We start from the raw sequence: 23,171 nt of genomic DNA, 5'->3' as shown, positions 1-23,171 counted from the left end.
TACAGATACATTTTTTAATGGACAACTTTCCCTGCATCTCCCCATGTGTGAGAATCTATGCCCTCCAACATACCTCCAAATATCACATTTTTAAATAACAAACCAATCTTTTGCCAAAGTCATGGTAAACTGGGAAAAAACACATACCAAGCATTTGGAATTCTTTAGCCATGAAACAGTATTCAACACCAGTGTTTTCTCAAACTATTGTTTTAAGTAAAATAAGCCTGACATCTGGATGCTTAGACATAGTGGTCCTAAATATGTCCTTGATGATACCTAATGAACATTTCCTTAGGACTGTGCAAACATTAGTCTCATATTTCAAAGAAATGTCTACCATTGTACCCAAGCCCCAGATGTATTTGATAATGGGCAAACCATTTTTTTTTAAAAACACCTTTATTGAATTATCACAAATGACATAGGCAAACTTACATTTATATAAAAGTAATCAAACCATGTTAACAAGTTCACATTTACAAACATTTACATCACATATATTGTTCTATACCATATAATCAAATCAACATTACATAAATTATTAATTTCCTGCCTTCTCTTAAACTTCATCCCTCCTACAAAACTTTTTTTTCTGCGTGTATTATTCTCAAAATTTTCATTTTTCTATGCAATTTACTCCTACTATTTGCTAAAGATCCCGCTTCCTGTTCTTTTATCTTTGTTACAATAATCACTACTTCAGGAATAGTGGGTTTAAAATTTGATTTGTATTTTCTAGTAATTTCTTTTTTGACAGCCACTGGAATTAAACTTAAAAAGGCCTTACTATATCTGGAAAATTTAGACCCTGACTCCCAGTTCAAAAAATCATTTCCTTAGTTACACTCATTTACTTGCACAGTATTCCTGACAGAGTACTCTGTAGGGAATTTTTAAAGTCTACCAACTCATTACACCTTGAAAACATATGTTCTCATGTATCGCTTTCTTCCCTGTTACACCTCCAATATTTGACATCTACCTGAGGAAAAATTCTTTGGAGTCTACTTGGGGTATAAAGCTATCTATGCAAATACATCCAGGCCAAAATCCTAAATATTCTAGGTTTTGTTACATATTTGGGAGCCATACATATATCCTCCCATTGTTTATTTGTCAGTTGCTTATCTAATCTTTCTTCACAATCTTTTCTGTCCTCTTCTGATTGATTCTTATTATTAACATACAACATTTTATATAGCCTACTAATTATCCACTTCTGTTCTAAATTCAACTAAAAACTCAACCAGTGCAGGTCTTTCATTTAGGATTCGCCTATCATTTTTTGTTTGTCTATACTCTGATAGGGAAGGCAATCTCTACTCTGCAATACAAATGGCTTTTTTGACATCTTCCCATTCTATTTCCTTTCCCCTTCTCTCTCTGTGTATTTATTCCCAATGTATTCCTTTAGCAGCTTCCTCCGGTAAATTCCAGCCCCCTGTTGCCTATTCTCTCTATCCGTAATTGCAATCATCCCTATCGGCAGAATCTGCTTTCTCCATTTGCATGTGGCTTAGTTCTTAGTAAACTTTCACCTACTTTATGAATATAACATTCTGTATGATTGTTATCTTCCTCAAGGATCTGCATCAATAATCACTCTTTCATTTTTTCTTGAATTACCCTTCTGCTTCACCATCATCCATTTCCACTTTGAATTGTAGCTTTCTGCTTATGTTATGTATAAGAATCTTACCTGTGTACCACTAAAATATCCCTTTAAATCAGGTAACCCTGAACCTCCTTGTTCTATTGTGGAGGATCAGTTTATACCACTTGACGGTTGCTATTTTCCCATCCAGTAAAACTCCTTCATCTCTGTATTAATTGCTGTTCACAACTTCTGCTCTGCTTGATAAAAATATGCCTGACTTGTGTATTAAACTAAAGGGTCTGAAGACAGTTTTAGTGCTTGCGTCTTGCTATCCATAACCATAGGTAAGAGCTTCCATTTTCTTAGTTTTTGTATTATCTTTTGTTTATTCTCATGCCACATATCCTTAGCTGCCATAGCAGAATCCTTTTTCATCCATAATCCTAAGTAATTCATTTAATTGCGTACCCATAAATATAGGTATTGGTGAACCAATTCATCTGTGGGTGCATAGTTTATAGGTACTGTATAATCTACATAGCGTTGTAATTTCATGTCAGTTTATAGGTTGGTCAGCACTTATCCTATTTTGAGCATATTTTGTGGTCCAAGCATGCTAAGTGGAGAAGAAGCAGGCATACAACTACTTAAGAAAAAGGCTACCATTACACAGTCCTTAACCAACATTTTCACATTTTCTGAACATAACACAGGTTTAATCCAAGATACAGGTTTGCCAGGGTATCCAGTACTGAATGATGAGGAATAGAGGCAAATGCTTTTGAAAAGTTAAAGGAGATCATATTTACTGGAACACAATGCAAGATCATCAATAGCATTATCTTAAAAATTCAATAAGTTGGTAGTACATGACCTTCCAAAACATAATGCATATGGACTGGTGTCATCTTCTGCTGTCAGATCCAGTTCCATACTTGTTAAAGAAAGCCCTTTCAAAAATTATGCCTATGTTGTTTGCCAAACCTTTAGGCTTGATGTTAATTTGTGTCATTACTGTTATTACCCTTTGCATAGGAGTCACATCTGCCTCTCTCCAAACCTTGTGTACAAAAACAACCTGCCAGACTTTGTTAGAATAAATATATCATATCAGCTGATAGAACTACAACCTACTTCATTTTAACCATGATCATAAAATTAAAAATGGATCCAAATACTACATGCCATCACTTTTCATAGATAAACAACGTGGCAAAGATAGCTCAATGAACCCATGTTTCATAGAATCAGAAACAAGAAAGGGTATTATGCTAATTTTACAATATTTAGTCAAGAAAGCAAGCACATTCTGCATCCCTCTTATATTGGGAACTATGTTCTCAACACATGTTGTTATCTTTTGGCTTTTCCCGGTTAGGGGTCGCCACAGCGGAACTCCGGTCCGCTAATGATTGGCAGTAGATTTTCACGAACGCCGAGGTGCCAGCTCGATGTTCAACTTTCAACGAAGGCAAGCCCATTTATGCATGTCTTTTGAATGCCCACCCAACCATGGGGAGGAGATGCAGACTCCACACAGAAGGCACACCCCACACTCCAGCCGAGAATCGAACGGGAGAACCTCTTGCTGTGAGGCATCAATGCTACCGCTGCACCACCGCGGACACATAATCAAATTAAATATGAATATGAGGTCACATAACCTTGAGGAAGTCAGACAATCCTGAGGAAGATTGAATTTCTCTCATTGAGTCTAATAATGAGAATCAGATCCCTCTGCCTTAATATTCCTTAAAATAGAGTAGAGTTACTTTCTCCTTAGCTCCAACTCCAAACTTCCTCTAGGGTTCATTTCCAATGCAACTATAATGCACACAAACCATAAGCTTCATACAATGTTCCCCTACTGCTGCCAGGAAGCAGAGTGATGTCAGCATCTATCTACTAAACATCTGGCCACCTTCTGCCAGCCACCCTGCACCTAGGAAGATACAGGAAAGTGGGAAAAGCAGGTATGTGTCACTCCATAACACAACACCATGTGGATCACAGATTTACATGAATTTTGGAGCCCTTTTGGCTATCTTGTTCCTCGAAGTCACTTTATTAAGATACACTTGCTAGCATTTTGTATAAAAGTAAGCACACATGATGACTATATAGCATTAAACAGCTTATAAGCAAACCCACTTTTTTAATACTCACAGGAGAATCCATTCTACACTTTTTATAATCTATTATTATACCCATTACCAGGCAGTCTGTGTACAATGGCTGTATATCAGCTGCATCCACAACTCCCTGCTTGTACAGTACACTGCTGAGGATGAGGAGTCTGCCAAACACCCTATAGTTGAGCTGACTAACTTCTTGAGCCTTTCATTTCTTTTGTAAATGGATGAACTATGAAGTTCAAGTGAAGTCTATGTGTTATGTCACATCCTGTAGATAGTCACAGTTTCTATTAGGCACAGGCAATGCATTAAGGCTACATACAACATACCTATTTGTTTTTAATTTTTTTTTACTTACCTGAAGCTGGAGGACAAGCTGCCAGAGAAAATACATTTTCTCATCCTGGGAGAGGACTGCAGAGTGAGACGTAGGTTGGCAACTTGGCAGAAGTAGAATGAAGACGAACTTAAGTTTGCCTATCTTAAATTGTAAAGGGCAGCTCTGCTCACTGCTCTGCTGGGCCTTGGCCTGGCACTTTTCCATATTTCCAGGTGGTAAATGTAAACACAGTCCAATTCTCTGACAGGCTGAGGCATCAGAATATTTTTGAAGAATATTAATAGTTTAAGCATTATATTATTTTTCTCACAGAATTCTATTTTTTGTTTCTATTCTTCTTTCCTTTTCTCCTTTATTCTGGTTGATTGTAAGTTGTATGATTAAAAATAAAAAGCAGAAAAATGGATGGGGAAAGAACAGTCAAAATCTCCTGGCAGAAAGCCCTTCTTGAGATGTCCTCTTTGTTTCCATAAGCACCTCTATCTGTCTTCCTCTTTGCTAAATGAAAATTTGTGCTATAGAGGTTGCAACCTTTCAGCTATCTTAAGAGGATTCATTCCAGGGTGTCAACACCACCAAAATCCTGGTCAGATGATCTGCTCTCAGGGAATGGTTCCTGGAAATAACTTATTGTTAACACTGGAGACCAAGGAGTATTTTCTCCAGGCTTCTTCCTGGGTTCAACAGGATCTGATGACAAACAGTGAAGAGGATCTTTTGAACCCCAAAACCTCCAATACAGAAGTATGCAGTTCAGACTGTAGACATCAGACACGTTTTTGAAATCTGGTGGGATCCACAAGTAAGGGTATAGACACATATTTAGAAAAGATTGCCTGATGCTAACACTAGGACCAGTGAATATCTCTTAGGCCTCTGCATTGCCATTACATATATCCAAACAGCTATCAACTGCACTCACTGTTTAGTCGATTCCATGTTCATTTATTATTCAAGTGCATATCCAGTTCAGAGGTTGGGGACAGTGTGTGTCCCTCCTTCTTTGCCTCCCTTGAAGAGTCAGAGGATCTAGACTTCATTATCTGTTATAGTGGCAGTGTTAATGAAACTAATTTACCATAGTTCTTTCACACATGATACCTACTTTTGGAGAAATCATTCAGGCCGTAATGTCCACTATGGAATGTATTTTGGTCACTATTTTGTCTCACAAGAAATGCCTGAATTAGTAAAGGGGAAGAAGAAGGAAGAGTAGAAGTCCTTTTCATATATCCTAAATATTATATACATCATCCCATCTATGAAGTTCATTATTAAGTATACCATTTATGTAGCCTGGAAAAAAATGCATTCTGTTCCAATATCTTCCAAGAAGGTGGATGGCCCCTATAATTCTCTGACTGAGTAGAAGAAGATTCTGAGCAGGTGGTTTACTACATGATTCCTTCATTCTAGTACAGGGCCTAAAGCTTACAACAATTTGATACTTTATCACCTGTCATGGAGTTTTAAGCATTATATAGGGCAGAGCCATAGCCTGCTCATCTAGCACCCTGATGTAGTGCCCCACCTTGTCAGCTCTTAATTGAAGAGCCAAAAAAAACAAACACTTTGGTTTACACAGTAGCAACCCAATTGGTACACTGGTCCATTTGCACCAACTGGCTTCCTACATCCTACAACCAACCACACCTCCCTCAGCAAGAAAAAAAAGCAGGCAAAAAAAAAAAAAACAGTGATGCTAAAAATAATGAAGGAAGTGCATTTCTATACTTTTTGATCTGTCTTCTAACACTTCACCCCACCATTGCTATGCTAATGATACAGGATGAAAAATGGGTGTTCTGATCTGTTACATTGTGGCTGAGATCCCCCACTATTTGTCTTTCCTTTTGCATTCTAATCCTCCTTATTGAATCAGGTGCTAGAAAAGCCTTTTTGCATTTTTTAATTAGGAATCAAACAGAAGATAGTCCAGATATTGCCTATGGCTTCCAGAGGGGCCGTCCATGTTGCTCACTGTAACTTTAACTGTGCTAAGATGATAGCCAGTCTGGGGGACTCATATGTGTCTGCTCAGGATGCATGGCTACAACTTTCCTTTTTCAGGAAGGAACTCAGGTCCTGGTTGCTTCCATTCTTGATGACATTCTCTTAAGGCAGCATTCACAGGACCTTCTGACTGTCATCTTAAAGAGGAAGCTGGACCACACAGTTACAGATGACCTTTACAATATTAATTTGAACTTCCTTCTTGTCAGCCTTAGCCAGCCATCCCTACAAAAATAAGACACTCCTCTGCAGAACAGAGCAGGTCTACAAAAATTAGATGCCCTGCACATGGTGTGCTTGTCAAGTAATTCAGGAGATCATTCAATTGGCTCACAACTTCAACACTGAATACTCACTTGGGCTGTCTGGAGTGGGATTGTTCTCTGAGTTTGCGTTAGCATGTAGGACCATCAAGAAAGACCACTGGATTCTCAACTTGGTTGCATATGACCACATCTCTGTTTTTTAAATAAATCTTTATAAACTCAATCCAACAATTGTACAACCTCATAAATTCATATTAAGACAAAAGAAAAAGACGCTAATTAGACCACCCAGTTGTTAAAATGAAAACAAAAGACTGAAAAAAAGACATTGCTAGCATTATGGCCTAAAGCAGTTCTTATTTGCTTTGTGATAAAGTAAATGATGAAAACCACTAAATGAAGTAATAAACACACTACAGCTAGACGGGTATCCTTTACATTTCTAGCTGACATTTATCATCTGCAGTTGATGTATGAAGATACACCAATATTTGTTCTCATATGTTCACATCCTGGAGCTATTATGTCTTTCCATAGAAAGGGTTTTATGTAGGCTTTAAATTCAGGAAGGCTTGCACAGATATGTATTACAATGATTTATGTAATACACGTGTATATGATTTTTTTTCATTGTGAAAAGTGTTGCACCAGTACATAGCATATCTTTATTGAATTGTCATTAAACAAGAACTGAAATCATAAAAAAAAACATGTATTTCTCTATAAAACTAGCTTACCATAACATTGTAAACATGCCATCATCTCCAAATATAGTTTGATATGAAATATCATACATAAAATGCTGATGGTGATATCAGTATACTTTTATTACTGAAATCACAAGCTAAGAGTAGTTTGCAGCTGAATATTATGCCACATTTCCTGAAGTATCTTTGATACAGAAAATGGTAAAGATATCTTTAAAACTTTAAAAGTTTTAAAACTGTTTTAAAGGTATAGTGTTAGTTTGGTATATATGCAACCATTATTTCTGTAGAACTACTAGAAGGCTCAATTTTGTGTCATTCTTTTCACAACAATCAGACTTCTGGCAGATGTTATGGCTAACAAACTAAGTATATACATGAAACATTTCTTTTATATCTTTATGGTGAAGATATAAAATCAAAGCTAAAAAAACATTTATTTATCAAAAAAGGGGTGATTCTGTTCTCTTAAATGTTATAGAAAAAAACAAGTTTTGGTGATTGCAGACTGATATCCATGCATTTCAGATTATGTAATTTTCTTGTGATTTCTTCTATCAGTTTATTGAATGTTTACCGTGTGACTATACTTTCTATGCATTTCTGCAGAAAAGTGATTTTTCAGTAGATTTTATATATTGTTGTTGTTGTGTCTTTTGGCTTTTCCCGGTTAGGGGTCGCCACAGCGGAACTCCGGTCCGCTAATGATTGGCAGTAGAATTTTACATGCCGAGTTGCCAGCTCTGATGCACAACCTTCAATGAAGGTAAGCCCATTCATGCATGTCTCCACACAGAAGGCGCTCTAGCTGAGAATCGAACACGACAACGTCATACTGTGATATAATGTGCTATAAATATGATAGTTCAAGAAGCATTTGTTTAATTGCCCTCAAAGGCATGAACATTATATGAATACATTTTATAGGGAACTATTCCAAAATAATTTTCTGAAAATTTTATTTGAATAAGATGAACAACTTTTGAGATAGAATCATTTATAGACTGGGAGCAAAAATAACCAAAAAGTAATTACTAGAGGCATAGCCTACTGGACATTTGTCTTTAGTAATTGATCAAGCAGAAGCATTTCTAGAATGAGAGGTATTCATTCACTCATTGCATGGAGAATGTCACTGATAAAACCTTAGTTGTTGTGGATTAGGACAACCCTTTATACATTTGATTAACATTTTATACACTAGCTCAAAAATTAAAGTGTTCACTGCTTGCATCCTCACTTCCCTTTTCTTTAATGAAGTAGAGTCCAAGGAAGCCTTCTTTTATTTGTTAAGCTACTAAGCCTTTAATGATAAAAATAATCAAGAGCTCTACCAGAAGGGAATTCAGATAAAGAAGAATATCTTTAAAATATACATTTTTACTGAAGACTGTCCCGTTTTCCTTAATGATCAGATATGCACATTCATAGACTTACAGACAATTTAGATAGTGTTCCAATAATATGCACACTCTGTACCAATCAAAACAAATCAGAACTCTACCTCATAAAAAAGCAGTCACATTCTTAAATGGTTCATTCTTCCCCTTCCTATGGATATTATTTTTTAAACTTTTTTGGCTTTTCATTCCTTATATTTTATTTACCATACTGAATTATATCAAAATAACATCCTTTTACTAGAACATGTCTTCACTTATTTGTCCAGCTACATAAAGTTTGATAAGTAGATCCTTTTTTTTAGCTTAGGCAATTTCCCTTAGTGAGAGTTGAGCCCTGTATCTTTTATCTGTAAGGTAAGTACCTTAACCATTATGCCAGCTCTTAACAGACTTTGCAGCTCCTCTCTTCCCATGGACTTCAAGGCCCCATCCCCATATTGGCAGATTCATTGCTCCCAAACCCTAGCATGCTAGGATATTTGGTATAAGAGACAAGAGCCAGAGAATGTGCCTGGAAATTAGCAGGTAATGTTGCCAACTGTCCAAATTTTTTCTGAACAGTCCAGAATTAAGGGACACTGTCACTGACATTGAAGAACAGAAGACTATGTTTGATTTCACACAGTAATATTTTATGACAATTCCCTCAAGGGCAGGTTAAATGTATACTTCTATTCTGCACGCATTTTGCTTTTACGTACATGCCCAGAATTCCTGACATAAAAAGTTGGTAATGCCGCCAAGCAAGAAGGTTTTTCATATGGCTCTAACACCTCCATTTGGGTGGAAAGTAGACTATAATGCCTGAAATGCTGGTGGATTTGCACACTTGCAATGTCTGGCTACAGTATATGCCAACTCCTTTGTGGAGATATATTCCTGAAGTAGTATGAGTTGTAGTACCTGGTCTACCCCCAGGTGAAGCTCTTGCATTATGACTCTGGTGAGATCCGACCACAAATCAGTCTCGCTAAAAGTAACTATAACACAAGACCTGCCCCCTTAGCAACAACTAGACTAAAAAACTTCTCCAAGACCAATTGCAATCTCTTACGAGACATCATAAATAGCTTCATAGCCTCTCCCCCCACTGATAGAACAGACACCTATGCTGAGTTATACACTGAAGCTTTATACAAGCACCTATACAATTGTATTGACTCTGCTGTACCTGATAGAACCAAAGCAAGATCTTCAAGGAAAAACAAACTGGTGGACAACTGCTATTGTGTCTAAGAGTAGGAAGGAATGGTCTCAAAACTGGAAACAACTTAAACAAGCAAATAAGACTCCTAGTGAAGTTCTCCAAAGCTAAGTATGAATAAAAATTAGCTTCCCTAACTAAGGATAACTACAAGAAGTTCTTTAGTTACATCCTTAACCTCAAAGGTAAGGCCCAGATTTGCACTGAACGCATAGTTAATGGTACTGCATATATAGAACCTGTGGATATAGCAAACCTGCTGGCTGACAGGTTCAGTGTTGACGTCACCCCCCTGTCTCAGACACATATGCCCCAAAGCATCCCTAACACCTGTTTTTCACCTAGTATCTGTGAGGTACACATCTTGAATGCCCTCTCCAAGACCAAAAACACAGTCTCTATAGGACCAGACAACATCCTGGGCTGTGTTCTTCATGGGATAAAACAGGAATTAGCACCATCATCATTGATTATGTTTTTCAATCACAGCCTAAGCACTGGCTTCATTCCAGCAGAATAGAAAACAACTACCGTCATCCCTTTGCACAAAGAGGGTGCATCCACAGACCCTGGGAACTATAGACCCATTAGCCTGACCAGCCTTATCTATAAGGCCATGGAATGAATCATCATGGACCTTATTAATAAAGATACAGGAAATCTCCAAATGCTTGACCCCACCCAATTTGGCTTTGTCAAGGGGAGATCATGCCCGTTAAACTTGATGGACTTCTTTGAGACAGTCACCAAAGCCCTAGATGAGGGCAAATCTGTGCATATGGCCTACCTAGACTTAGCCATGACCTTTGACACAACCCCCTACTCAGGCATCATTGATAAACTCACCCAGCCAGGTATCGACCCATATATTGTCAGGTGGGTTGCAAACTGGCTCACCCATAGAACTCCTACGATTAAAGTAGGGGGTTCCACCTCCTCGAGCAGACCCATAACCAGTGGTGTTCCACAGAGACCGGTTCTGGGACCCCTACTGTTTGGAATCTTCTTCTCTGAAGTACAGGCTAAAACTAAAGGACTGTGGCTAAATTCTGGGCTGTCTGAAGGACTTTGACAACACTATCCTTCTCAACGTGGATAAATGAAACCTTTCAGGAACACTCTTCATTCATCTCACCAAAGCTTTTGTTAATACTGACCACCCTACTCCTTCACTCCCTCTAAGAAACTGGAGCTAGCTCCAGCAATGTCACCTGGTTTGGAGATTTCTTAACAAATAGATATTTTAGCATCAAAAATAGGTTCATCCCTATCATCTTCTTCATACCTAACCAAAGTAGTTATCCAGGGCTCCATACTTGTTCCAGAGTTGTTTTCAATCTTTGTTAACAAACTACCCTCCAACCTCCGTAACCTTCATATCACTCTGTATGTAGATGACATAGTTGCCTTTTGAGCCACTCCATCAGATTCAACTATTCAAACCCTCCTTAACTCTAGGGTAAACTATCATAAGCTATCATAAACTACTCCTAACCCCTGAGAAAAAATATATATATTTGAAACCCCACAAAAACTGAAAAAATCCCCAAAATCTCAACATTGGAAATCTCAATGTTACCACAAGAGAAACAATCACATTTTTTTAAATTCCCAGGTTTAAGGCTGGAGCAGTAACTTAATGTCCTTGATAGAATTAAAACACCAGGATAAAAATACATTTTATTTTATTCTGGTCCTGAAAATTATCTTCCTTTCTCTTCAGACCAGCTAAAGATGCAATAGACAAGTTAACCATCACATCCTTTGTGAAAAAATAACGTGAATTTACTAAGGGTCATAGCACTATGGTAGTAACTTATACTTACAGAAGTTATTCTCATCTCTGTGAACTCAGGCCATCTCTGGAAACCACTTTGTTGACTTCTCTAAACCATTTAACAAGGTCAGCCACAGCTTACTCCAAAAAGCTGTCTACCCCTTAAATTTTGGCGACTCAGCACTTAGCTAGCTTGGTAGTTACCTATCCAATTGATGTTTTCAGGTAGAAGTTGTCAGCTCTCTTTCTTCCATGTACACCTTCTCTTTTGGATTTCCCTAATGTCTGTATCGGGCCTCATTCACTTATCTTTTTCTAAATAGTTTTACCATACCTTTGATGACTCAAAATGCTCATCAGTATGCAGATGGCACAGTCTTACTTAATTAAGGTGCCACATACAAGCCGAATACATAATCTGCCTTAAGCCAACTTCAGACAATCGTTTCTTCCAAGCAGCCTATACTTATTCCATCTGAAAACTAAATAGTTGTCCTTTGGTATTTCTGTCTGGCTAAAAACATTTGGGATGGATGGATGGATGGATGGATGGATGGATGGATTCCACAGTAAACTTGTACAACCTCAAAGAGCAAACCTATTTATAACTTTAAGTACTGAGACATCACACTCAACCCCTCCCTTACGATGAACTCACTTGTAAATCTTTGTAAAAAGAAAATCAGTAAGAAAATCAATACTTGCAAACACAATCCAGCTTTCTTGCACATAAAGCACCTTCAGCATTGCTAACTTATGTATATCTCTTTCATCTGACCTTCAGGTTTGTTTAACCACGTTGTTAGATTAATTTTACTCTCTGCTACATGAACATCATTGGATCTCTGCAGTAAAGGCCAATTAGGTCCCTGTTCTTCAAGCAGATGTTCTAATCCTCCTCACTCATATTGACAAGTCTATCACAATCCTTGGATGCTCACAACTTTCTTAAAAGAACTACACATCATGCAGTGACTACAATCGTTGCTTTCATGCTGTTACTGCCACTACACACACCTCCAAATTCACTAACTATTTTTAAATATGCATTTCCATACTGGGTCCAACTCTCTGGGACAATCTTTCTCCAGCCATTTGCTCCAGCCCATCCTTTCACCCATTCAAAAAAGGTTTGCATAATAAATTCATATGTTCTAGTTTTTAGTACAGCTCCCTAAAACAATAATGCATCTGATGTTTACTCACTCTGATTTAATCTCCTGATAATCACCACTGAGAAGTTCTAACAATTTACATGTATGACTGCAAACTGGGAGCCATTATTGAATCCCCAAATGATGTGGATATTCTACAAAAGCGCCTTACATAAACAGATGCTTGGTGCCAGAGCCATGGGCTCAAGCTCAATGCCAAGAAATGTATAGTTATCCTCTTTGGGAAAAAACATGTACCCGTGAATTACAGGTTCCCCTTCAGAAGGTCGAATGGCTGAAATCTCGAAATGCATATGGTCGACACCATATGCTCGAAATTTCAGAAGCTCGACCTTCTGAATGGGGATTGGCATACAGCACAGAACAGGAGATTTCCCTTTTTGTGCTGTAGTGCGATCTCAGAGTTAGAATAAATAAGTAGTGGGGGGTGTGGGGGGTGCAGGGGGGCTTGCCCCCCTGCAGAAACACTATTTTGTGTTTTCTTGTTTTTTTTCTTTCAGAAGGTCGAGCTTCTGAAATTCGAGCATATGGCTTCGGCCATATGCATTTCGAGATTTCAGCCATTCGACCTTCTGAAGGGGAACCGAATTACCACATAGGTGGCAGTACTCAAAACACCGAAAGTGTGATAAGAGACGTAGGGACACAGGTGGACAGTGGTCTCACCTTCGATAACCACATTGCCACAACAGTCAGGAAATCCTTCTATGTGGCACACCTCATCTCTAAGGGCTTTTCATCCAGAAAAAAGGAGGTCATTGTCCCACTGTATTCATCCCTCATTAGACCCATTATAGAATACAATGCCCCATTTGATACGTACCTCTCAAGACATTTGCAACAACTGGAAAGGCCGCAGAAATACCTCACTAAAAGAATCACCCCCCCCCCCCCATCTGTCTCCCTTTTCTTTGAATCATTACTGGCACTATTCTGAGTGCTTGTTAAAATGTGTTGTGAAGTCTGTATCCCTGTCATAACTACTCCTGTATTACACAGTCTCACTTCATTATATTAAAGCTTTAGAAATATGATTTATTTCTCCGAATTCTGTTAATTTTGCTTTTATATATGGTCTGTATGCTTCTATTAATCTATGTACTTTGATAATTATCATGCCTGTAATGATCTATGCTTACTGGCATTAATATTCACATTATGTATAATGTATCAGACTGTTTTTTTTTACTTTTATTTACGTGTCTGTGTATATTGATCTCAATCCAGGCTGGGGATGAAATTGGTGAAATTTGTAATCCATCTAATACTCTGGTTACAAACTAAAATAAAAATAAACAAATAAATAACTCCTATTTTCTAATGCAAGTTACCTTTTGCTCTGTCCTTCATCATCTCCATCCCTTTGATTTCTTCCAGACAATTCTGTACCCATATCTTCCTCCTTCTCTCCTCTATTGTTTCTAGTAAAAATAAGTAAACATTGGTTAAAGTCTTTCAGTCTTTCTGCCTTATAAATTAGCTCAGTTCCTCTTGCTCCTTTATATACTTTCTGATGTATACTTCCTACTAGCCTAAAGTTACATTCCCTGTATGGCCTTTAAAGTGGACATAATACTTTAGTGGCAGCCTTACCCATTTCCTGTCTAATGAGATTATGTTCTGCATAACTTTGAGCATATGTTTCAGCATGTCAGATTTCAAAATCATTGCAGGGGACCAACAAAAATCATAGCAGAGGGTCCAAAATCCAAAACCATAGCAGTCAGAATTTTCTTAAAATAAATTCATGCTAATGGGAGATATGAGAATGTAATGCATACATTTGTCTTCTTGGGTGGCACAGTCTATACAATTAGGACTGTTGTGGTGCTAACAGCTGCACCGCAGATATATCCTCATTGCATTGTGATGGTTACACATGTATTCATGGTTTCACATAGTGTAATTAAGTCAAGTGACCACATCTCCTCAGTGAGTTCATTAACAACTCTCTCTGCACATTGTTATACAACTGACATAGGTATTGTATTATACCTGAAGGGCAAACTGCATGCAACAATTTTCTGCATAACTTTCCATGGAACTCCTTTTTCATGAGTTTTTTCCAGATCCAGCACAATCCCATAACCATATAAACGACTGTTTAATCTCAAGAAAAAGAGTCTATGTTATATATTCGAACTTTCAAAACTTCGAATACCATATGTTCGAAAACATATGGTTGAAGTTTGAAAGACCGAATATATAATAAAAAAGAAAAAGAAAAAAGAAAAACATACCTTAACAGTGCGAGCAGGGGGGCAATCCCCCCTCCACCCCCCCCACCCCCCTACTTAAATATACCAACTCCAAGACCGCACCTCAGTGCAGAAAAGGGAAATTCTCCCATTATGCACCGTACGGCACCGTTAAATTCAACCTTCAAACTCTTGAAATGTCAATCATATGGTGTCGACCATATGATGTTCGACATTTCAAGCGTTCGTTGTTTTGACAGGAACCCAAGAAAAATGCATCCCATCATGCATTATGGCACCTACAACACTTCAGCATGCCACCCCACATTTTTTGATAAACAAAAATCAAAACAGTCTGTAACTTTGCCATCCTACACTTTACAATAGATATCACAATCCATGTTAAGTAAAGTGATGGGGCTTTCATCACTAACTACAGGCTCAACTTTTTACCCGATCATAAACATTGTTCCTGCTTACCTACACATTATTTATTTCTTTATGATACAGTTTCTCTTTTTTGACTAGTTTTTAGTTACCCATTTTTCTGTTTGATAATTTTGATAACAATGGTATACCCCTAGCTGGTACTGAGAATGGGTAAATGACCACTGAAAAATACACACACACACACACACACACACACACACACACACACACACACACACACACACACACACATGCATGTTCCTTTAAATTTCCATGTTGTACCCCTAGATGCTTATTGTTATTTCCCTTACCCAGTTTCACGTTACAAAATGCATACATCCCCCAAATAATGCCTCTACTTATCCTGTCCTGAGCTTTAATAAGAAGGTTTTTTTTTCAGGTGATTAATCTCATCTCCCGGTAAGCTGTGAACAACTCTATTCTTCTTGCTTCATTATTTCATATTTCAGCTGGTCAGAAAAGCAGTATTTAGCTGACAACAGAAAGTATCATAGCATAATAGAATGTACTGGACAGCTGGACCGTGTGACCATTTGCACCTTGCCAAGTATCCACTCTTAGACCATATCTCCTTTTTTCAAGGAGCAATAGACCAGTCATACTGGGGCTGATTTTATGAAAACCCATGTAATTGTCTAATTCCTTCTTAAAAGAAAATAGTGTGCCACATGGCTTGATCGAGAGAGGAAGTTTGTGCCAGAGAAGGGGGTAGTCATTGTGTGTGAAGTCTAACTCTCCACCATGATTTATTTATTTGCTAAAGCAGGTTCAGATCCCCAGTTCTAGTTTCTACTGGGCTATTTGGTTTGTGGAGGAATATGAGGTCTATCAGTGCCATATCCCTAAAGGTCAGGAAGGCAAGGCACAGATCACTCCTAAGGAGTCTATTACAGAACACCAGACACAGGGACAAGGTCTCCAGCCTCTCTTCAAAGCTGAGATGCTTTAGGCGCATAATCTTTTTTTTGTCAGAAACCTTTGGGGTTTCTCTTCCTGCTTGATATATTTAGTAAGATACATCTCAAAGGGTGCATTTTATTTGATGATGGGCATGGTCAGTGCAAAATATAGAGAAGTAAGAACATCTTGGGTCTAGAGGATGCATGCTTTGTAGTCAGCTGTGACAGATACAAGGATTTCTTGACCACTGTTGCAACATGATGATCAAAGGACAGGGAATTATCTTCCCATGTTCCAAGATCTCTCACATATTTGTTTTGGAATGGTGTATTTGCTATACTGTAAGCTTGGTGGAGGCTTTACTTATCAGCTGCAACAGTACTGCATTTTTTTAGCATTTAGTTATTGCTCATTTTCAGGCTATCAGCTATTAATGTGCACATGTGTCATAGCTTCTGCATATCTGATAAGTATAAGTATAACATCTAGTTTGTAATCATCTACAAACTTGACTAACCAAAGTTCCCCATTTTTGATTTGGAAATCAGAGCTGAAGAACACAGTTCCTTGCATGGATCCCTGTGGATCCCCATGGGTTACCTTTGTGTTCTCTGAGGATGTGCCTACCTCCCTCATAGTATGGGTTCTGTTCCTCAGCCAATAATCTAGCCTTCTAACTATACAGGGATCAATTTGGAGGCACACTTAGCTTGCTGATAATGCTGGCATGTGGTATAATGTCAAATACTTTGGTGAGATCAAGATATGCTGCGTGGGAAGCATGGCCATTGTCCACAGTTTGCATTACCCTCTCAAAAAAAAAAAAAAATCAGCAGATCCATTAGACAGGATCTACTATTAACAAATCCAAACTGCTAGGATTAATTCTTATATATATTTTTTTATATCATAGTTTATCAAGTCTGTTATGATCCTTTCCATGATCTTGTAGATGAGGCTTGTCAGTCTGATGGGTCTTTAGTTCCTGGGGTTCATAGTGGGGCCACTCTTGTGAACTGACATCATCACTGATGTGCACCAAACCCCAGGGACAAAGCCAGCAGATAAGCTCAGGTTGAATAGTTGTAGTAGCTGGTCCAACAGTACATGTTTGGTGCTGTTTGGCAGGGAACCTGGGATGTTATCAGGTTTCATAGAGGAACTATATATTTTTTTGCAGAGTACCCATAATAAGTGTTCTTTTTGATAATGGGGGTTTGCGATTGCTAGGTGTATGTGAATTTTGTATAGATGTCTCCATCATAAAATTTGCAATGAATTTGTTTGCTAATACATTTGCGATATCCACTGGCTCAGAGTAGGTAGTGCATTTATAAATAAGTTCAGAATACTGTTGGGTGCTATTTTGTAACTTCCTGACATACACAATGGAAGATCTGTAATTATCTTTATCTTTCAATTCCAGCCTAAGCTCATGTGAAACCTTTGTTTTCATGATGGTATTTTTCAATATCTTGGATACTCTTTTGATGTTGCCCTTGATTTGTAAGTCTTTAATTTTGCTCTACAGTATAATGAGTTTTTTTATTGCATTGTTTACTTTTACATGTGGACCCCATGCTCGGTTCACTCTTACCCTTCCTGCTTTGTTTAGTTTTGATAGGGACTGACAGGTTTATACAGTTTTCTACGTGGGTATAGAATGTATTTTCATATCTAAGTCATGTCGATATTATTGGGGTTATGGTTCTATATGAACATTGAGACTTCATCATAGAACTGTATGAAGTCTGTATGTTTGAAGACTTTTTATACTGTGATATTTCCATGTGCTAGTTTATTGATATTGAAAGAGAAGGTCACCAATTTGTGGCCAGACGTGGCTGGGGAAGGGTATACCAGTGGGACAGTGAGTGCATATAGAAGTTATATTTGTATGGACCAGTCAAGAATATTTGTCCCCTAGTAATCTCTTTGACTATTTGGTCCAGGGTAGTCTTGTTTATGAAACTGTGGTATTTTCCACCATGGCCTACATTTGAGGTATAGGTCTACCAGTTTAGCAAAGTTTAGTTAACGTTGCTCAGGATGATGGAGTTTGGTATATGTGAAGTTCACACAATGTATTTAAGAAATAGACATGGTTTTGGGAGTCACTGAGAGGGTCCTGTAGCATGCTGAGCTCTGATAGTCGGTTTCATTTAGAGTGAGGTGAAGCTGAATAAGTTTGGTTTGTGGGTCTCTGGGAATCTGATTTGAGGTCATGTGATGTTTAACAAACATAGGTCTTTCACCACAGTTTCCATCCGGTCTAAAAGCATGGTAGGTGCAAAGCCCTGGTAAGTGGGGATGCTTTCTGCACTTTTAGACCAGGTTTTAGTAACAATACACACATGAATATGCTCCAAATAGAGGGGCTATTTAAACTTCTAGCACTGAACAGCACTACATTGATATTGTCCTGTGATTTATCTGTTATGCTTTTTTTAGTCTGGAAGATCCATTAGATGGATTCGGCATAAAAAGACACTATAGGGGCAGCAAAGGCTTTAGCCATTATGCACAAGCTCTGGAATGAGAGGTGCAAGCTGTCCTTGGCAAGGGATGTAGGGTTGTGAAGCAGTTCATTCCAGTCTGAAACATTGGAGCCTTCTCAAATTACACTAGTTATTTAGCTGTTTGCTGAAATCGGTCATCTTTTACTTGTACCTTGGCATTATTCTAGGCAGAGGAAGGATTCTTGTCAATACCAGTCTTTCCTGCATTTTTGATATGCATAGAGAGCTCAGAAATTTCTCTCTGCAGACCCCTTAGTGTTTCATTTACCAGTTTGCTTACACCCACATGAGCCACTTCATGTTGAAGTCCTACTTGGTCATCTTAAGGGTTATGAGGCTCTTGAAATGTTGGAGATCTTGGCAATTGACAGACAAGTCACTGTTACTCTATTTTTGGCCAGTCATGTGACTATAGAGTCAGTGTGTCTTACTATGGAGTCATGAATTACCAATACAATTTTATCAGTAGAGAGTTTAAGAATATTTCATTTGAGGGAGTTGTTTTTTCCCTGCTGAATTTCAGTTTTGGATGTAGCAGTATGTGTTGTGGTATTTAATATCCCTCATAGTTTCATAGTTTCATAGTTTAGTACTAGGCTATCTGCCCTGGGGCATTTATAAGCCTAGCCCTAGTGATGTGGCTTTCGCCACCCCATGTAGTGGTACTAAAGTGTACAGAATAGATTTAGAATACTGTGCCTCTGTCTAGTAGTGACACATTGAAGACCCCCTTACTTAATAAAATTAGTTTACTGTGCCTCTGTCTAGTAGTGACACAGGGATGACCCCCGGAGTAAACCTACGATCTCCCATCCACTCGTCAAGATTTCTTTTGAAGAGAGTCAGTGAGGGGCTCTGCCTAACATGAACTGGGATTCTATTCCAGAGTACTGGAAGCCTCTGAGTTATGAATCTGTCCCTCCAGCATGTCCTATTCATATTTGTGCTGAGGTTTAAATCTTTAGCTCTCGTGGTTCTGATGGATTTGGATTTTTTGAGGTGGAGCATGTTCATCAATTCCTGATTGGACATGGCCTTGTATGTCAGGCACAGATCACCTCTGAGCAGGCGGTATGCTACTGAATAGAGCTGGAGTTTCTTTAGCCTGGCAGCATATGACATATGTTGGAGACCCTTGATCCTCTTGGTGAGGTACTTCTGGGGTCTCTCCAGCTGTTGCAAGTGCCGGGTGAGGTACATACCAAATGGGGCATTGTACTCAATCATGGGCCTGATAAGGGAGGAGTATAGGGTACAATGACCTCCTTTGATCTGGATGTGAATCCCTTCATGATAAGGTGGGAAAGGTAGAAAGTCTTTCTAACCACTTTGGCAATGTGGGTGTCAAATGAGAGGTCACTATCGACTTGGGTCCCCAGGTCTCTGATTACTTTTTCCGTACTCAGTGGGTTACTGTCTATGTGATAATTTGTGGGTACTTTGTTTTTCCCAAAGGGATGACTATACATTTCTTGGCATTCAGTTTAAGGCCATGATTCCGGCACCAGTTGTCCGTTTCGGTGAGGCCTTTCTGTAGGATGTATGTGTCAGCTGGTGTATCGACTATGGCGCCTAGTTTGCAGTCATCTGCGAACTTTGTCAGCCACAACCCTCCCATGTTTGCTTTCACATCTGAGAAGTAAATGCCGAACAAGAGGGGTCCCAGGACAGAGCCCTGTGGGACACCACTTGTGACTGGCTTTGAGTCTGACATGGCTCCCGCAATTTTGACTTTATGGGTTCTGTTCTTTAGCCAGTTTGCAACCCATCTTGTGACATATGGATTTACATTTAAGCTGTTGAGCTTGTCTATGATGCCTGAGTGGGGTATTGTGTCGAAGGCTTTAGCCAAGTCCAGGTAGGCTGTATGGACTGCTTTGCCCTCATCAATGGCTCTAGTGACTGTTTCAAAAAAGTCAACCAGGTTCAAAAGGCAGGATCTGCCCTTTACAAAACCGAACTGGGTGGGATCAAGTGTTTGTAGGTCCCCAATGTCGCTGTTTATGAGTTCCATAATGATTCTTTCCATAGCTTTGCAGACCAGGCTGGTTAAGCATATGGGGCAGTAGTTCCCAGGGTCTGTAGAGGTGCCTCCTTTGTGGAGTGGGACCACTGTTGCTGTACGCCAGTGTTCAGGTACATATCCTGTAGTAAGGCTAAGGTTAAATAGCATTTTTATATACGGGTTTAGCTCCTCTTGGAGTTCACGTATCACGCAACCAGGGATACCATCAGATCCCATTGATGCTGTGTTTTTTGCTTTGCTGAGGGCAGCTCTCACCTGGACATCTGAGATGACAGGGAGGTTACATTCAGCTGGGATAAGTATTTCTTCTTTTGGGGGTGAGGGAGGGGAGAAATTTGCACTGAACCTGTCTGCCAGAATGTTGGCAATATCTGTGGGTTCGGTGAATTTTTTGTCGTTGTGTACTAACTCTGAGCATATCTGAGGGTTTCCGCCCAGGTTTCTAACATAACTGAAGAATGCCTTGTGGTTATCTTTAGTGTCCTTGGCGATTTTTCTCTCAAAGTTGGCCTTGGATGTTTTTATGAGAGAACGTAGCTTTCTACTAGTGCTGATCAGAGATGCCTTCCCTTTAAGGGATTTTGCTCTGTCTTGCAGTAGCTTCCTTCTTTTGTTATACAATTTGTTTATGGCTGGGATCCACCAGACAGGACGCTTTCCCTTGGTGGAGAGGGTCTTGGTTTTATTTGGGATTGCATGATCCATGCATTCTTGGAGATGTCCGTAGAAAGCATTTGTGAAGGATTCAGCATTGTGGGATGTGGTTTCCACTGGCCCAGTGAGCTTAAAGGATACCATCTCAGTCTTAAGAAGTGTAAAGTCGGCTTTTGAGAAGTTTTTCACTGTAGTCTTTTGTGCTGGGGGTGGAGGTGGAATATGTATATCCAGGGTGATTAGTTTGTGGTCAGATCTCACTAGTGAGGGGAATACTTCCGGTGTGAAGCATTTTGTCCCCATGTTTGTGATGATCAGGTCTAGTATATTATCTCCCCTTGTGGGAAAGGTTCCATTGCATTTGAGTTTATGAATTCCAGGAACCTTTGGGCTAGGGTGTTAGGGCTAGAATAGTGCACCCAGTCTATGTTAGGGTAGTTGAAGTCTCCCAATATGATGGTATTTGGTGAGAAATTCATATCCTCCAATGTCTTCAGGAAGGCTGAATGGGGTTCTTGAGATTGGGAGGGTGGTCTGTAACATGCAACCAATTGTATAGCAGTTTTGCCTATGGTTAGTTGCACCTGGATGGTCTCCGATGCTTCATGAGTTGCCACTAACCTGGAGGTGTGGGTATCCTTGATGAATATGGACACTCCCTCCTTTGTGGTTCGGCCCGGGTTTGGGGCCGAAAAGCATGATACGAGGTAAAGCCTGGTAGTGCTGGGGTGCTCTCAGGAGCCTTGAACCAGGTTTCAGTTACTGTGCAGACATCGATGTTCTCCATACTGAGGAGTGCTTCGAGAGCCTGCATCTTGAGATTTAGACTTCTGGCGTTGAGCAGCATTACCCTTAATTTTTTTCCATTTTTGTTTTCTAAGGAGGTGGGTTCGTCTTTTGAGCTTTGCCTAAAAAAGGCACTATGGGGGTGGCAAGAGCCTTAGCCAATATCCGGAAGCCCAGTGGTGAAAGGTGCAAGCCGTCCCTTGCGAAGCAGCGTGGCTTGTCCAGCATGTCATCCCAAGCAGACAGACATTGGATCCCCCTAGAATGACACCAGTAATTGAGCCAATTATTAAAGCTGATCATCTTGTCTTTGTATTGTGGCATCATTCTTGGTGAGGGCAAGATGCTGCTCAGGGTCAGGGTCATACCAGCTTGGGCTACATAATCAGAGAGCTCCTCTATGTCTCTTTTCATGTAGTCCAGGGAGGTATGTCTCAGGTCATTCACGCCGGCATGGACAATGACGGAGTCATATTTGTATGTGCTTTTGAGTGACCTGAGTGCATGTGTTATATGGCGGATCCTAGCCCCCGATAGGCAGCTCACCATTACCCTCTCCTTGTTCAGCCTGGTAAGTGGAACGTCAGTGTGTCTGACTATAGAGTCACCTATCACTAGTGTATCAGGCATAGTGTTTGGCCTTAAGGGCTGTGATTGTTTGACACACCGATTTATTGAAGTATGTGTTGCATGTGTTATGTTTTGAGGTGGTGGATTTTTGGGTGTCTACTTTGGGAGCCTCTGTTGTTTTGGTAAGTTTTTTATTAGAGCCTCTGAGTATGTCTTTCTGTTATTATGTGTTTGATTTGCATTTGGGGTAGGTCTATGTGTGACTGGGTTTGTTGTGTGTGTGGTTACCTTCTCCTCCTGTCTAGTCTTGCCAGTCCTGAGTTGAGAGAGTTCAGCCTCCAGTTTGTCTATATAGTTGCATCTCTCAAATGTATTTGTGTTTGTTGGGAGGAGGAGAGGGTTGTCTGTGTACATGAGACAATTGTAGCATTGTCTCAAGATTCCCAGA

This window comes from Protopterus annectens, chromosome 1.part2 (assembly GCF_019279795.1).
Source record: "Protopterus annectens isolate FY-2018-M chromosome 1.part2, PAN1.0, whole genome shotgun sequence".
In the NCBI taxonomy this organism is placed as follows: Eukaryota; Metazoa; Chordata; order Ceratodontiformes; family Protopteridae; genus Protopterus; species Protopterus annectens.
Note: the sequence above shows the minus strand (reverse complement) of the source record.